At 31.7% G+C, this 19,790-nt stretch overlaps 1 protein-coding gene across 1 annotated transcript in view; it reads right to left on the reverse strand.

The window, feature by feature from the left end:
• The window catches only part of CARPB (Carbonic anhydrase-related protein B), a 335,706-nt gene that overhangs the window by 127,318 nt on the left and 188,598 nt on the right, over window positions 1-19,790 (reverse strand). The gene's annotated exons all lie outside the window — the stretch shown is intronic.

Below are 19,790 nucleotides of genomic sequence, written 5' to 3' on the forward strand. Positions count from 1 at the left end.
CCTTCTTGTTCCCTTGCCGTGCATTTTTCACCAAAATACTTATAAGTTAATTATTTTTCTGCGAATATAATTTTTTTAAATTACATAATATCTGCCTAAAGTTTAATATCATCCTGTCATCCGTATTTCTAATATTTATGTAAGAATTTTCTTTTCAGTAAATATGTATAATACAAAATCCTGTTATTTTTATAAAATAATTGTTTAATAAACATATGTATTTCTAACGCTATTTAGGTGTAAACGCATATATTTTCAATTAATTTTTATTGTTCTGTAAGGTAAATTACAAATTCGAAAGAGATTAAATAATTATTTTTTATTACATAGGATAATTTTATTTAAAGATTTCAAAGATACATAAAATAATTTATTTTGCATCTTTAGCACGTACGCAGAAGAAAACGTTGAAAGCCTTTGATTTCTTGCGTGTTCAAATTTTGCCGAAAATCCCGCTTGGTCCGCTAAAATTTCGACTGTATTTTTTACGCCGGCATCTTTACGAGCGGAGAGGGTACTTAGGACCTTCCTTTGTTTATATTTTTGCTCCTAAAGCATGTCTAGGGCCGGAATTGCTCTTTACTCTTTGGCCTGACTCGACACAAATTAGGGAACCGCTGCGTGAGATGAGGGACTTCAGTATGGCCTCCTGCCACCGCTATTACTCTACCGTACTGGGCCAGCCGGAGTGACAACCTTCCCAGAAGCACTCCTCAGTAGCTCACAGTAGAGGCACAGGCATAGCTCTCAGGGATACAAACACAGGATGTGTGAATAATTGATATTGCGACTTACAGTGCGAGGACTTGGCTGTGGTTTTATTCTCTTTGCCGAATCCTGACTCTGGATGAAAGGCGAGGCGATCAGCGAGCAGCGAGAAACGAGTAGCGAGCAGCGCGTAGCGCAGATACGCATCTCTCGTTTAATCGTGAAAAGACTCTACTTTGTTTGTAATATAATAAATATCTTTATACTAGTATGTACCGTACCGTATACAAAGTTCCGCGGAGACATTGATATTTCAGCACTCCTAGTTAGTGAATATTATAAGGCAGAAAGAAAGTTATGGGAAAAAGAGGAAGAAGTAGATTGAAAAGTGCCATGCTCTTCAAATCTGGCTCCCACATAAAGCTTAATCATTTTTATTAGGTTTAATGTATATCGCCTCCGGGCGATATAGGAAGTATGTACCTTTAACTCTGAAACGAAATGCTAAATTTGAATTCATGATTTTTTTTTTTCGATTCTCTAACATATGAATCGAGGGTAAATCCTTTCACCGCTGTTTCAGAGACTTTCACTTTACATTAATATTTTGAATGCGTTGGAATTAATTTTTTTTATTTAAAAAACCAACTTTTATAATATTTTTATAAGATATGATAAATATTTACAATAACTACACTGCTAATAGATTTTCACTCTAGTCTTAATTATTAGTGAATTTCACAAAAAAATACAATAGTCTATGGCAGGGGTTCCCAACCTTTTTGTACTCTAGAGCACATTCTAAAATATTCTTCTAAAATTTAACTCCTTCCATAACTTCTCATTTTCCCATCATTTATTTTCTTTTATTTATAATTAATTAATAAATAAAAAATAAAAATGTTTCAAAATAATAAAATTACTATTCAAATTGCATACACACAGAGAAATGTATTTACAAAAGGTAAACAAAGTAAACAAAAAAACACAAATACAAAGAAAACATTTTATAAAAAAATATAATATCAATATGTCAATATGATCTTTGGCATTGCATATCAATGGCCAGTGTCTCATAATTAGGAGAGTATTGCGATAATTCTGTTAGCAAACAATCATAATGATGCTCATCAGTATATCTATATCTTGCTTTTATTAAGTTTATGTTTGAAAACAATGATTCGCATAAATATGTCGAACTGAAAAATGATTCAATTTTATATGCCGCTTTTTTCAAAAATGGGAACTTTTCTCTGTCCACTGTATTCTAAAAGTCCTCTGATATTAAGAATTATAGCAAAATATCATTCTTGAAATCCAAAATTTCTAACTCTAGTTTTTCTGTCTTACCTTGTACAAAATCTGCAATACATGCGGCCATTTCCATTACATTTATTTGGCAAGTAAAAGGATTATTACAGAAGGAAACAATTGGCTCGATATGTGTAAACTGCAAAAATCTCTCTTCAAACTGTTTGTTTAACACTTGAACATACATGCAATATCGCACACATACGAACGTATTTAATAAACCTAGGCACTCAACATTAAAACTCTAACAAAAATATAAAAATATATCATATTTTTATTTAATGTTTATGAAAAATTCTTTCACTGTCGAATAGTGGTGGGCACATACGAATCGTTCCGCGGGTGCCATGGTGCCCGCGGGCACGGGGTTGGGAACCCCTGGTCTATGGGGATGGGATGATTGGGGGGGGGGGAGATTTGAGAAAGTAATTGATTATAAATCATACAAACTTGACAATTACCAGCAAACATTTTTAATAGCAATTAGTTACATAGTTTTGGGTTGATAAGAAACGTGTTGTGTTTTCATAATCAGTGAGATGTTGATAGAGTTATCATACTATGTGATCAAGGAAGAGGGATTCTCCAGTACCACCTGATGGGTGATTGGGTGATAGGTTGGTTGCAGCGCGCTGGAGGGGGTTGTTGCAACCAATATAACATTTATTGATTGAATAACGTCAATATCTATTTAGTAACTGGCTAAGCCCCAGGCGGCCGGCAGCCTCTTGATATTCCCGCAGTACGGCGGCCGATCCCTTACTCTGCAGATCTCGCGTAGGAGGGGGAGATCAGGGAGATAGGGGGGCAAGGGGGTATTGATTCCACAAAACCAGCACGGCCGCACGCTATAAAACACTGGCTGATGCATCGGAGGGCATTCAGTAATATTACCCCCAATCCCAATGTGCACGAGAGATAATGAGATAAACAAGAATGCTTCAAAACCGGCAATACATTTCAATTACTATCCAAAATTAGGATACCTAGACCGCAAGCCGATTGCTAATTATTTCAAAATCAATCGCTGATTTTTTCAGTATTGTATTCCATTCAACGTGGTATATGTTTTTTGTCAATGTTTGAATAAAAAATGCATTAAATACAATACCAATAGTTATAAATTGATTTTTAACTCAAATTAATATCAATAGTTTACTAGAAAATAATTTACAATTAAAGCGGTGAAAACATTTTAACCTCGTAAAACTGCTAAGGTTTTTTAATAATCTTCCACCACAGTGTTACTTATTATAAAATTATTCAATATATAGTAACTGAAATCTTCATCTTCTCTACTACCTAAGAATTTCTTCCATTTTTGTTTTTATTGTTCATTCAATGTTAATACTTTGTAATGTACAATAAACTATATTGACAAATAATTATCGTTACTTCTATTTTAATATATATGTGCTGAAACCTACCACACATCAAAACTACATTTATGTATGTTTATAATGCCGGGATGATTCCACTGCGCCGTTTTCATGAGAAAATCACTTGAAGATATCTGATAGTATTATTGTCCCAGCGTCTGGACGGTGTAGGCCCTCTGATTGGTCAAATTTAAATTGTCTGTTTCGGGTAACTTGAATATTAAGACACGATTCCATACTAAAATAGGATCGCCTCATAATAATATGAGATTTCTTCATAAGCATCGTTTCTGCTCATATAATTTTTGGATAATATCGAAGAAAATATGTTTTAGAAAGTTCATAATCCATTGGATTAATTACATTACAATGAAAATTCTCCACAGTTACGTGATTATGTTTGACGTTTATAAAAATTCACGCGTTTCTTCAAGATGGCCGACAGAGCGCACCTCTGGCGGTTTAAAAACGAACCAAATGCCTGGCGCGAATATTTAAATATGCAGCTAACAATACTTGACTACTTACCATTAACAAGCGTTTTATAAGAAGATTTCTTCTGGAAGCTTATCACTTTGTAATGGCATTTATCATTATTTTTTATATTTTTTTTCTTATTAATTATATCTGATTTTATATTGGCATGTTTTCTAATTTCTAAAATTTTAAAATTATTTATTTGCGATGCTTTATATCCTGAGTGAAGTATTTTAAGACCTGAATTTTTATCGAAAGTGTGATCATTATTTAAAAGATTATTTGCAAACTCAGATTCACTATTTCCATTTATAGCCCTGCGATATTCTTTAGTTCTGACTTCAAAGTTTCTATTGGTTCTACCTTTGTAAAAGAAATTACAATCATCTCAATTGAGTTTTTAAACTCCTGTTTTTTTTGTTTGAATTTTGCTATCATTATTATTGAGAATATATTTCTTCATTGTTATTAGTGTAAAACGCCAGTTGAATGGTACCAGGATTGTTTATATATATAATTTTAGAAGTATCGTTATCCACAAACAGAATTCTACGCCATTGTTTATTTCTATCTTTAGAAAGACCGTTTGAAGAGAATGTATTTAATTTTTTTATTTAGTATTTCAACTATCAATTTATTAGAATAACCGTTATTAAATGCTATTTGTCTTATGAATATATTGTTTTATGGTTATATGCTATTTGTTTTTTTCAGGTCTTAAAATACTTCACTATAAATAATTTTGAAATTTTAGAAATGAGGAAACATATTAATATAAAAGCAGATATAATTAACAAGAATTTTTTTATAAACTCTCTTTTAAATATTTTCCCACTCAACTGGTCTTTCCCGTCTAACGATATTGTAATTCATAATAATAAACCCAGCCTACTCTTACTCCTCCCCCCTCCTTCCACTTCTTCTTTCCCAATTGCAATCTATATTTAATTTTTGACTTCGGTGTATACACAATAAAATGTAAACATTATATTTATTTATTTATTGGACAATTTGCATAGCGCCGCTTTTGTGAGATATCACCTCAGGGGCGCTATATTGTAATAATCTACCTTTATATATAGATTTTTACTCTCCTGATGAAGGTGTATATATAATCTAACTTTAAACTTTATTAGATACAGTAACAGTTGTAGGTAAAGAATTACCACCAGTTGGAGTAAAATTAACACCTTTTAATTAAACCGACTGCTAATGTCATCGCACAATTACCCTCCTTTTATTCAAAAACACGGGTACAATTAATCAATATGTGAGAATCTATTATTTAAGTCAACTTTGTTAAAACTATCTTTAATTGTGACAAACTAAACGATATTGATTCAACTTATAGACATTGACGGTTGTAACACATATTTAAGCACTGCAAGTCTCCTATGAGCTAATTATATTAGGTACGATAACAGTTAATATCAGTTGTAGACATGTAGTCAATAATAGTGTTTCATTTGAAATAATCCATCACAAATACGTAAAATTTCATTTATTCAAACAACTGTCATTCTTATTATGCGTAAATTTAGAATGTTATTATTAATTAACTCCTTCCTGTTCCGTGTTTTAACAATATATATACTCACCCTCTCTCTGTGAATGTTCTAGTATCTATCTATTAAATGTAACTGTTGTTAATATCACTTAAAATGGGCGAAGCCCAAGCAAGAGCCGCCCGCAGGGCCTAGCAGAAAAAAACCCGCGGAGCGGGTTTTTAACTGCTAGTAATATGTTATTACACTTATGAGAATATGAACGAAGAAAACTTACCGATATACAATATTGCTTATTTATTATCAATCGCTTCAAATTATTCGTAATCCGGTTAAAAACGGGACTCCAGGCCCTTAACGAATGAATTGATAGGTTTCCAGTTAAACTTTTAGTAAAAGAGGAATGTATTATTGCGATTTCGGAAAAGGTATTCATAAAAATATCAGGGCAAATTCAACTGTATGAAAACGTGTTCTGATATATTAGAGATGTACTGAAAGCTTAACAAGCGAAACGGACAGCAACCTCGTTTTTAACCGGATTTTTATAAATCAGAAATACTCATTTTTCTCCACTGAAAGACGCGTGCAGAATTCTGGATCCTCATCAAATTTTGGAATGCACTTTTTCTCTTTATTCTATAGAAACCATAGACAAATATAAAATTAATTGAAATTAAATCAATTGAACCTGTCGCTATCACCACTAAGCAGTCACAGCACATGAATACGAATAGGATAGGCAGAATTGAAAAGTGTAATTTTTTTCTAACTACCATTTTTTTTGTAATGGTTGCATTGCACAGGAAAAATATACTTTTAATTTTAAATACTGAATATGTTATTTTTTAATGATAAACTAATGTTTATAAGACAAGGTTTTAAGCATAGCATAAAAGATAACAAATAATTATAAGCGATAAATTAGTCGCCCGAAATATTAATACAAATTGAAAATATCTCCCGAGTAAAAATAAATGCCGCCAACGGGAATTGAACCCAAGTCTTCTGATGTCCGGTCAGGTGCTCTGTAACCACTGAGCTATGTCGGCTTATTTCCAACCAGCGAAATGATTCAATATGTACTAGTACTTCAATCAACAATTACTGTTTATTATATTTTTTCTACCTGTAAACAACCAACTTTATTTTTTGTAGGAAAGGCTTTGTTAGTGCTAAATTTCTCACTAGACGCCATCGAGACATATGATATCTTCATTTATTGGTGAAGGACATCAAAAGGCACGACAGAAGGTACTCAATTTGTTGTATTAAATATTTCTCAAAAGTAAAATGAATAATCCTGCTAATTGGATTTCCACGAATCGATAGCCATCTCAATTAGTAGCGGTTCTGCGAAATAGCTTTAAATTTTTTGCGCTCTCTCTAATTTGAAATACTTTCAGGTATAAAAGTAAATTAATGAAACCTCACAAACTATTTGATGATTTTAAAATCTCAATTTGGTAGGCTCAAAATAATTTTGATGATACTACCTATCATGCAACTCCAACTACAAGATTATGATGGTACTATCTATCATGCAACTCAAACTACAAGATTATGATGGTACTATCTATCATGCAACTCAAGCTACGAGATTATGATGGTACTACCTATCATGCAACTCAAACTACAAGATTATGATGGTACTATCTATCATGCAACTAAAGCTACGAGATTATGATGGTATTACCTATCATGCAACTCAAACTGCAAGATTGTGATGGTACTATCTATCATGCAACACAAACTACGTGATTATGATGGTACTACCTACCATGCAATTAAAAATACTACATTATGAATTTATTTTTTATTTTGGTTCACGGTGGAATATTTTAATGTTAGTTTTTTGTCTATTAAAATCAGATCAATATACCTAATTTTTTTGTTACTTATTTATATTTTTTTGTTCAAATAATATTATTCACATTTTTTTATGTTGTATCAGATCTCAAGATATATATATATATATATATATATATATATATATATATATATATATATATCACAATATTTATACATTAAAAGAGTGTTTCTGGAAAGCGTGCATTTTTTTTATACAAACCTACTGTTTTATTGTGAGAGTTATGAAATTCCGCACCATTGACCCTTGACTTTCAAAACGAAGGTTACTGACTGCGTGAGGTTTCAAAAAACCACCCTCATTCCGTTTCTCCACCCCCTAAAGCCGAATGTTGAGCTTCTTGATGAAATATAAACTCAAAATAAGAGGAAAATTACTTTCTACATCTGAAAACGAAAAACTTTTCGATAAGCCCGGGCAACACCGGGGCTTCAGCTACAACAATATAAAACGATTATAAATAATTTGCAGATACCACAACTTTTTTTTGCTTGAAAACTGAAATAAATTATTATAAAATTATTTATTTCTGTAATGCTATTAAAAATATCAGTATTCATCCCATAATTATTTTTCCAGTGTAAATGTTGTTTCAAAAATTGTCAAATTATGACTCTATTAATAGTTTTGTACATCATTACAGAATTGTAATTTTTTTTCTGAAAATAGTAAAAATATTTTATATATTTATTGTTTTTGTGTTTAATTCGTAGAACTCCATTTAATTTTTTTTATAAATTTAGATTAAATTTGATAATATTATTATTAAGTTCTGCAAGTGTTTTAGTTTTTTATTATTGTGACAGCTGTTTCGGCTTACAAGGCCATTTTCAAACTGTGGTTAGTCCACATTGAGACGACGTATTTATATTATTTCAAATGTAAATTTTGAAGGTGCATACATTGATTTATTACTGGTTAGACCGATGCCATGATCTATTGGTGGCTAAACCAATCTATGTTTTCCCCTCAGTAAATGGTAATGAGTTCTTAATTATTTACTAATGACTTTATTGCTATAAATTATTTGGGTGCATTATACTGCTTGGGTTTTGTGAAAATACTGAGAAGTGGTGAGTAAATTATTTTCCGTACTTTATTAATTAGTGTTAAATTTGGGTCATTCGTTCGTTTATTGATTTCTAATTGTTCAAGTAAATTTAATCTAATGCCCTTTTTTTCTATATGCAATGGTTTAGGACCCTTGTTGTTAAGTGGGGTATGATTATTCACCAAGAGATGTTCTGCGAATTTTGAGGATGTGTTTTTATTATTATAACATCGTATATGTTCTTTGAATCTAGTTGAGAATGCCCTCCCTGTGGACTAACCACAGTTTGAAAATGGCCTTGTAAGCCGAAACAGCTGTCACCATAATAAAAAACTAAAACACTTGCAGAACTTAATAATAATATTATCAAATTTAATCTAAATTTATAAAAAAAAAAAAAAAAAAAAAAAAAAAAAAAAAAAAAAAAAAAAAAAAAAAAAAAAAAAAAAAAAAAAAAATTAAAAAAAATTAAAAAAAATTTAAAAAAATTTAAAAAAATTAAAAAAAATTTAAAAAAAATATATATATATTTATATAGAACTTGTTTCATGAGATATCTCCACGATTTCTGTACCTAAAAAAAAAAAAAACAAATATTGTTTGATGATTTTTGATTGTTTGATATTTTCTATTATATATCTAATTTAAACATATTTAAAAAAAATCAATATTGTTTGATGATTTTTGATGGTTTGATATTTTCTATTATATACCTTAGTTAAATATATTCTTAAAATTATTATGTGATTGCTGCAGACACATTAGTCTAGGGACATTTATATTTGTATGTAAATTTTATACTATACAAGAATGTACTTTAAATGTCGTGTTTGTTTCTCAAATAAAAAATGAATTGAATACGAGATTTCTTTAAATATTCATTTTCAGTAATTTGCATGCAGATTCAGAGCAATGGAAAACATTACATAATAATGTCACCAGGTATTGGCAGACTTTGTACAAGTGAACAGATAAAAAAGAAAGAATTTTTTAATTGTAAGAAATACAAACCATAAAAGATATATTATCTTCGGTTTATGCAGAGCAAAACATTTTAATAGATTGCAGAATGTTACATAATATCTAAATTAAAAATGAGTATTTAGTCAGCTAAAATTCTTCACTCCGACAAAGGCTAACTTTTTTCAATATTTTGTTTGATTTTTCCTTAAACTCGAGTCCATGAGTTGCCAAGTTAGCCAAGTTTATACTCTTGGCTATAAATATATAGTATTCAAGCAAATTTTTTCATGATTAAATTTAAATTACGGATGAAAAGTAAATGGTTGTCTTTCACAGGGCTGCTCCAGTGAGAAATATGTAATGTTTAATTAAAACGTAAGAATAAATAATGTGCGGATTTTTAAAACCATGAATTTACAACGAGACATGCATTTGTGCCATTTGCAAAGCCCGCACCAGAAGCTTACATTTTTCATCACCTTTCTATGCATCTTAATCACTCTTCCGAAAAATCCATTATTAGTTTGTATTGTATTATAATATTATTGATATCCTTATTACATTTTCAGACGATCTTCATAGAAAAACAAAACATTGTAACCCACCGTTGCTTGCTTTTAAAAAATAAATAAACCATCATAAAATTATGAACAAACCATCTTGTAAAATGACATTTTAAAAGTTTTCTCCTTCAGCAAACAGGTGTTATAAAACTTATTTACATATCGCTTTAAAACTTTTACTCATTAGTTTGAAAAAAAGTTAGCCGGGCGAAGTGAGGTGAAACAAACTTAACTTTTAGCATAAACTTACATTGTACCTTAAACACCGCCCGTATTATGATTATAACTTCTTTACACAGTTCATGGACTACGCTCCCCTCTACGCTAAGCCCTGTACACTGTGCTGTACTGTACGCGGCACCCTCTACGGTTCTACGGTGTGCGCGTACGGCGTGACGTAGATTCCGCTACGGCAGAACCGAACACCACCGTAGTACTACGTAAAGTCGAAACGCCGCGCCGGGTGCATCATAAAGCTCCTCAAGTAAGTGATTATGTTTATCTCTGCAAAGAAAAACATCTCGTAGTAACAAGTGAGTACAGTTTACAATTAAACCACGACATAGGTATCCATTTGCAGGAAATATACAAAATTATCGAGTATAGTACAAAACCATAAGTGATTTTCAGAATAAAAAAATTGACATTGACTTTAATTATTTAATAATATACAATGTTATGTTTTAATACCAGCATTTCAAAACAATTTAGGACAAACATCTATAAAGGTACAGAGTTTAAAATAGTGTAACATTAGCTGACCATTTGTTACTTTTATTGTGTTTTAAAGATATAACATGCTGCATATTTGTAATTAATCAAAGATTAAATATTTGTATAGGACAGTATTTGTTTTATAAAATTATTCTTTAATCCCTTAATAATAAATGTCTTTTAAATTTTTCACAACTGATCAACAACCATTTAAAATAAATTTATGTTTTTTATCAGTTGTGTATAATTTAAAACTTGTTTATTAGTAAGACCCTTTTACGAAGAAAATAACATTTAAACTCTAAAATCCTTACTAAACAACTTGACGATTTTTTTTTCAATTGTTAAACGACCGTGTTTGTGAAAACGTTACTAATAAAAATACTGACAGAAAATTGTTCATAGAAAAATATATAAATTGTTTACACAGCCAATGTGGGTTGTTTATCTGTTGCATAAACTTAAAAATTATAAATAATTATTTATAATTATATATATAAATATCTTATTTCGGAATATTTTAAATACGCTATATATCTCTTCTTTTGAATATGTCGTAAAATCAAGTACCATTTTAAGAAACGAGATATAATTGCCTTTTACATTTTTGAATTAAAAATTTAAATATTTATAAAACAGAATATTTTAATTTCAAACATGAAAAGTTTTAAAAACACACATAATTAATTTTAATGTTCAGTTAAAAAAATATTCTAATAATTCCCAGAAAAACAAAAAAGAGATTTTGGATTAATTGTTATCGCAATATAAACATTTATTTCACTAATTTATATTTACATTCACATATATAAAACATTAATATTATTTAAAAAAAACATTACTAGTATATAATTCTTATTGAATTCAAGAGGTAAATTATGTCTCAAATAACCACACTTTTTCAAGACGGGAATTTCAAGTGTCATTCGGCTAAAATGCGATGTTGCCAGTTCTTTCAGAGACCAGTTCAAGGTATTTTTATTAGTACCATCTCGAATCTAAACTTTTACTGTCTTTATACAATGTGTAACTAAAAAACCGTTCAACGGTTGTGAATTGATATTTTTTAGCAAGACTATAAGAACTATATTTATTTTCATATATTTTGTAAACTTCTAACGGTAAAAAATACTATTTAAAATTAGAAATTACACATTGGTATTATATTTTGTGAAATTTAATATTTTTTTATAAGTGGCATTACCTTCCAGCGACTTTCCAATGATTTGACTGTTCCGCTCCTGTAAGTGTGTGTGGTAGTCTAGAACTCGGGTGGGAAATACGGCGGGGGCGCACCTGGCGCTCTGCGCTCCGTGACACCCTCTGCACTGTGTGCTGTGTCCGGACTTCTGGCCCCGGGGCTCCTGCCGGGATAAGCGCCAACACCACTTTCTTTCTCTGCTTCCTCTGTAATACACTTCACGCTCCTGACAAGGTCTGCAACGCAGCTTGCCACTCTCCTCACTTGCCCATCCAACTCGACAATTTGTACTCATTCTACGTAGCAACTCGAACAGTTGGTCAATAAAATGTATACTGGGGTATTTTTGCTAAAAGTTTGTGTATTGCGTTTTTGCCATGTCCCACGATTTTGTATCATAGAATATTTAAAAGTTTTATAATTTTAAACTGAAACTTGACTAATATACTTTATTTAGCCAGTAAAATACGACTATCTAAACCTGCACATACATATGTTAACAAAAGGTAGCGTTTTTTTTAAAAAAATTATTGCATTTATGATTTGTCATTTTATTATTATATTTATTTCAACCTAACCCAACTGGGATTTTATATGTATTATTAGAAGATAATATATCTAGTGAGTTCTCGAAAATTATACACAAAATTCTCAAAGAATGAAGAAAGTTTAACTGATAAACTAAATATAAAACAAATCCCGACTTCGAGTATTCTGGGATTTGTGGAAACTTTAAATGAAAAAAGTAAAAGTAATGAATGCAAAGGATGAAAATGATAAAAAAACATATACAAAATTTAAACAAAATGCCCAATGGAACTACTTTTGTTAATTTTTGATATATTTACAGCTTTGTTGTAAGAGAGTTAAAGCAGAAAGATTGAGATTTTACTGAAAATACGGTGAAACTATTATTTAAGATTTCATTTTTTTTAAATTTCTTATAGTTTAATCACTTTCACCCAATTTTTTTCAAGGCGATTCAATCATGAAGGTCGCGGATTCAAATACCATATTTGGAAAAAAACATATTTACGACACATTCCAGATTGGAAGATACTCTCAGTATCGCCCTGGTGTAAGACGAACATTCAGAAATGAAAAGTTGCTTGAAATAGCTTTAGCCGAATTTGTTGACCAGATCTGAATAGCCAGCTACTTTCCCATTTCCTTCTCCTCCCCACTGCCTTCAGCCATACAACATACCCTAAATGGGAATACCATACTCTCACTGTCTCACGGTTGATGTGAGCAGTTGTGATTCTTGCGCGGTATTCACAAACTTACAGATTTTCTTGTCTCTAGTTTATTTATTAATTTATTAAGGCCTTTTTAAGAGACTTTTACGTATGAATAGCAACAAAAAAAATCTGATAAGACCGTACATATTTGCTATAAAGAACTAAACTGCACCAGTAAGAATCATTTGTATTTGTTAAGTGACAAATTATGTCCACCGACTCAGTATACATATATTTTTTCCTGCATAAGTATTCTGGGCAATGAGGAATACATAATTTCTCGACTAAAAAATTCCAAATTCTAGTAGAGGAATCCGATAACTTTGTTCAGTTCCATGCCTCACTGCCATACATCAGTGTAGGTACCAGCACTTCATTATGGACTGCTAGCTTCGCTTCTTTGGGCAATTATTTGTAACCCTTCCTTCTATATATCTATCTACTTTCGTCCTTCCACTGCTAGTTCCATGTTTCACTGCCATACATCAGGATAGGTACCAGAACTACATTATGGGCTGCTTGCTCCGCTTCTTTGCACAATTCATTGCTACTCTTCTTTAAATATCTCTTTTAGCCTTTCTATCTCTCACAAACATAATTCCCGAATACACAAACTAGTTATAGTGTTGTGCATGGCCATATAATATGTCATTCAAATTGCAATGGACATAATATAATTTTACGACCACCAATAACAATAATTATGAAATGGATCAACATATTGCTTTTAAAATAACACAATAAATATTGAAAACTGATCACAATCAAATATAATATAGTATTTTAGGTGACTGGATAAATCATCACAATGATAATTCATCACATCTTTAAAAAGTTATATAAAGTCATGGAAAGTGATGAAACAAAAGCTTTATTAACTGGGTTGAGTAGGTTAGGTTAGGTTAGGTTAAGTTAGGTTAGGTTAGGTTAGGTTAGGTTAGGTTAGGTTAGGTTAGGTTAGGTTAGATTAAAAAAAAATTGATCGTTTCTAATGACTTTATATCACTTTTTAAAATTGTGTTGAATTGTCACTGTGTTGAGTTATCATGGAACCCCCAAAAAATGCAAGCGAGAAATTTTACTTTTTTTACGCCAACATATTATCTAACTGAGCATTAAAGTCCAATATAATAACTATTGAATGATTTTGAATATATGTAGATAGGTACTTGTAGGTAGGTACACGGAGAAAAATGAGTATTGTTAATTTATAAAGAATCGCTTCAAATTATTGGTAATCTGGTTAAAAACGAGATTGGAGGCCGTTTCTTAATAAATTTTTAGTAAATTCCTCATATATAGGAATACACGTTCATGCACCTGCCTTGATAATATAAAATGAAATGTGAAAATATTAATATCTTTATTAACATGGAACATGGTTTCATGGAATTCGAAAAATTCATCAAATTTCAAAGTTCATTTTCATGTTTGATGAAGGATCTATTCAAGATCTTGAAAACAAAAACTGAAATAATAACAGAACTGTGACAAAACCTTCACAAAACTTGAAAATCATCTTTGAAATTTGATGAATTTTTCAAATTCTGTGAAACAACCCGCCATTAAAGACGGGTTGTTTCGGAGAATTTGAACAAACCATCAAATTTCAACGTTCATTTTCAAGTTCTGTGAAAGATTTTTTCAAGTTCTGTTTTTATTTTAGTTTTGTCAAGCAACTAGCTTAAAATGATATAATAACGGAAATTGAATAAATCTTTCACAGAACCCGAAAATGAACGTTGAAATTTGATGAATTGTTCAAATTCTCCGAAACAGCCAGTCCTAAATTTTATCATGAAACCTATCAATTCATTTGTTACGGACCTGTAATCTCGTTTTTAACCAGATTGCGAATAATTTGAAGATATTTTTTTAACAAATAAGCAATATTATTTCTTTCTCCGTGTACCTATACGACTGGTTCTTACCTGTTAATTTTGTACTTAAATTAGATGGTAAGAATCAATTGTTTGCATTTTGAAAATCGATTTGCTGACTTCAATAATTACTAGACATTCATTGACAGTGTCGAAGTTGAAGCCTCTTGAAAAATGCTTCGGCGATATGTAAATATCTTGGAAGAATACCTTCCTTACAGGGCTGGCTATCTATATCCTTTTCATTTAATACTCGTATAACTTTTCACATTGCTTTTGAATCAAATCATATTTCACATATTTTATTGCATGTTGAAACTTATATAATTTATGTAAGGCTCCGTAATAAGCAATCAAAAGAGAGAATGAAGATAGTTTAAATGGAGATATGTAAATACAAATGTTAGTACAGGATATACACACTTTACATTTGTAAATTGTTTTAACTGTCCAAATAAGGGGAATTCAAGTTTTAGGATCTGAAATTTATTGATCAACGCCCTATTGCGCTTTTACATAAAGATCACAAAATAAATTTAAGACAACAGTGTAGCATAAATTTAAAAAAGTGTAGTAAAAAAAAAGAATAATTATTTAAGCATTTTAGGCCAAAATTATGACTAACAATGGCTAAAGAAAATACACTCTAACGATGATTACCTATTCGTTATTTACATAAACTAAAAAATGCTTTAATTTGTATTTTTATAAACTCATTGCCCAGCCTATGTACTCAGATATATATGCTGGGCAATGAGGTAGGTATATATAGGTAGTTAACTATTGACATTTTGAGTACCGCTTAAGTACGCATTGTCATCTGAGTTCAACCTATTAGGTACATATCAATAATATATTTTAATATGTAAAACAAGCTAAGCAAATCTTACTTCTTTTATTGGAATACGTAAAAATGTTAATTATGAAAATGATCATTCCTGCGAATGATGGAAAACTTGTATAAAATAGGCAACTCACAATATGATCGGTGGTCAGTTAGCCAGTGTTTGCCATAATTTGTAATAGAACTCTTCAATGCTCCGGTTCATTTTCTCACTGATATTGTACAACTCTAGTTGTAATTTCGCGCTACATCATTCCACGGTTTTAGCAGCCCTAGCGCCAAATTATGCCCACGAAGTGATTTGTATTTGCAGATCATTAGAAGTTAAGAAGCAAGCGGAATATTCTCGGGGCAAGCAATTAAACACTCGTTTTACAGCCAGACTACTTCACGGTGGAGAGATTCTAGCCTAGTTTCAAATGCTTAACTATTTAAAAACATGCAGGTCAAATTACTCCAAGTTTAAAGTGCCAGTGAAAAAAAAGTACTGAGATCGAAAAAAAAAGAACTCTATAACGAATACATGTTGATGAGCGAACTGGCTTTATTTTGTAACTTTTCATTAAAAATCAATAAAACGCAATGTTTTCCCTGTTTATTGTATTTGTACGTTTCCCGTGCAAACAATTTGAGAGATGTTGGCAGCCGTGTCGATAACAATTTAGATTTATCAGGTGTAATGGCAAATCTGATCACCCCATCAGGATATCACTAGTGGAGCGTTACCCATTGCACCTGGCTATCTACATCGTTACATGACCACCGCTGGTAGCTACAGTGCACGGTGACCAACATCAAGGTCTCCCAGAGTATGATGGTGTACTCTATACAGAGCACAGCGTACACCTTCACAAACCACTACCTATTCGTACTGATAACCACGGTTTAGCTACAGCACATAGAACATCGATGGCGATGGCTCGCAATTTCCCTAATTGCAAAATTCCGCCGCAGTTTAATGGCTCCGAACGGCAGCCATCCTAATGACGCTATCACCGATGCAATGTTTATCGTTTATCGGTAGATAAATCTAATTGTACAAGTGTTCATTATACATATTATATATATCTAATCGCCATCAGAACTCAGCGCATATTGCTCGGTGCATCGTCACAGGCCTAACTTGATTAAAGATAAGGATTGCAAATGATCGGGCAACCGTGATTGTGATTGCGATGGTGTTTTAATTGGTATCGTTTAATTTTTTTTCAGGTAACTCATAAATTTATCATAATAATTAAGACGTAGGTATGTTTGGTAGAACTTGCAGACAGATACATTAATTTTTCAAAAAGAGCTTTTGCTCCATTGAGCAAAAAATAAGAAATATTATATATGAAAATAATAGATACAAAAAAGTAACGAAAACAGAAGAGAAAAAAGTATTTCTAATATTTTCTCATATTTCGAATTATAATTTATAATAAATGGGAGAGTTTTTTATAATAGGTACATTTGATTTTTGTATTATTTGCTTCCAATCTTATATATTATCTGTAATTGGTTAAACAATTTTACTCCAATATATTTGTAAAATTGATGGTTGAAACAATCTTTGTGGATTTGTAAAATAGCGATTTTTATATTATTATTTATAAGAGGTTATTTGTAGTGAAGAAACATTAAAATCTTGAAATCATCTGATAGTGAGGTAATCGGATGGCTTGTTAAAAATTATTTTTAATTAATATTCTTTGGATGATTTCTAAAGGCAAGAGAGAATTTTAAAAAACACCACCCCGGCAATTCCAAAACAGCGAACAATTCCATACTGCAACACATATTAAAATAGGGGAAAATAAATTGTTCATGATAATCAAATTAAAAATGTTTCGCATTCAAATAACAGTGTACAGTAATTTTCTTAACTTTTCTACTGTTGCATTAATATTTAATTTGCAATTAACGTTACTATCTATAATACACCAACGTATTTTACATTAGTTTTAACGGTAAGTGCAATACCATAATAATAAACACTATATAATAAATGATCTAGTGAGAAAATAGAAAACTATACATTAATTTTATGCAAATCTAATACTTTTTTTTTGTTTAAAAGAAAGATAAATATTCCTGGGTTACGAATAATGTGACAATATTTGAAAATTTTCCACTTCCACCACAGTAAGCGGAAAATGTTGCTTGTGTTGTGATGGAGGACTTAACCAGCTGAAGAATTGAACACACGACGCCTGGGTAGAACCCAAACGCGATGTCAACTCAGCCACCGGCCGGTCATTCACTCCATTATTTAATCTAATCTGTTATTTTTTTTAGTTTTACTGTTGTACGTAAAAAAATGGATAACGCATAAAATTTTCTTAATATGCACCAACTTACAGAAAATTAAAATATAGACATTTAACAAATAATTCAGGACTAGAATTATGGATTTCGTTAGAAATTTTGAAGGAAAATGGAAGATTAAATGAATCTTTAAGCTCCAAAAAAATCACTAGAATACAAAGAAGTTTTCCTCGTTGGTTAGCTGAAGAGCTATTCCTAGGATTGGCAAACCGAGAATATCATCTCCGCTGTACGGGAGTAGTTAACTTACATTAAAATTGTTTACGTTGGAGTTGTCGAAACTTAACTGTATTTCCACATTAACGAGTTTAGTAAACAAAGTGGAACGTTTCGACTTGGCAGGAGAAAAACGTATCGACAGAACTTCTTGTACGGTGGTAATACAGGCGATACTGGAGAGGTAGCTACTAGCTACTCGTTACTCCGGAAATGCAGCAAACTTTAGCAAATATTCAAATGAAAATTCTTGGCCAGCCTCCCGGCAAATTTGGATTTGGAAGCATTCGCCGAGAAACGCTGGTCCCAGATCCATTCCAGACTTTTCTCGCTTTACACTTTACGCGAACAACTTTTTCCAACTAAAAGGTGGTTCGAATTTATGTTTGCACTCGCACTTGCTTGGGTTGGCGGCTAGGGGCCCCTTGCACATGCGGCTTCTAATTAATCTTTCTTACTTAGGCTGGCCGCATACATACGTTTTCCGTATTCGATTTCCGAATTCGTTTTCCGTATTCGAAATTCCGTGAGACTAGCGCAAACGTTCGTTTTTCTTCATTCGGAATGTATAAACCTCAGTACCAGTGTTACAAGGGCGATATATCGCCATTTAGGCTACTCAGAGCGAGAATCGGCGCCGAAAAAATCTAAAAGGCGATTGGTCGCCAATTAAGCTACTTCAAAAACATCAATTTTAAACATGTCCCGAAATTCTCTAGCCACCCCCCCCCCCCCATGAAATTTATTTTTCTGGGGACAAATTTTATATTTTTTTTTGAAATTCTCTAGCCACCGCCCCCATGAATTTTTTTTTTTTCTGGGGACAAATTTTATTTTTTTGAAATTCTCTAGTCACCCCCCCCCCACGAAATTTTTGTTTTCACGTAAAAACATCAATTTTAAACATGTCCCACCTAACAGCAAATTCGGCTACTTTACGCTACCTTATGTATGAGAAACGGCGATATTAGGTCAAGATCCGTTGGCAACACTGAATTACTGATCGGAAATTTCCGAACGTTTGCGTCGACACAAACAAAATGTATGCAAGAGCTGCGTTCCACATGACGTCATTAGGTTTTTTCCATTCAGTTTCTCCTAACGCGCCGGCTCGCATTCGGAACGTGCGTAAGGAATTTGTTCCGTTCGGAACTAAAACGAACGTGTGCGGCAGTTAATGTATTTTCTACTGATTCCGTGCATTCGGATGTCCGAATACGGAAAACGAATTCGGAAATCGAATACGAAAAACGTATGTATGCGGCCAGCCTTAAACGCAGTTCTCATGTCGTAATGCATGGACTCTGTTTTACATGGAGTCCAAATATACCTGTAGGTCCAATAACAATAAAAAAATTGTTCAGAATTACGGGAATGTTTGTGATATCCCACACATTCCATTGCATATAAATAATAGATAAAATTAAATGGATAATGTATTTTTTTACGTGAATACCGCACAAGGGTTCTAACAGCTAAAAGTAATTAGTTACACGTCTAAGTGAGGAATAAATTAAATGCAAAAATGAAGTTGTAGAGCGCCCTTGAGGTGATTTT

This window comes from Hesperophylax consimilis, chromosome 5 (assembly GCF_061612785.1).
Source record: "Hesperophylax consimilis isolate HC1 chromosome 5, BYU_Hcon_1.0, whole genome shotgun sequence".
Classification (NCBI taxonomy): Eukaryota; Metazoa; Arthropoda; class Insecta; order Trichoptera; family Limnephilidae; genus Hesperophylax; species Hesperophylax consimilis.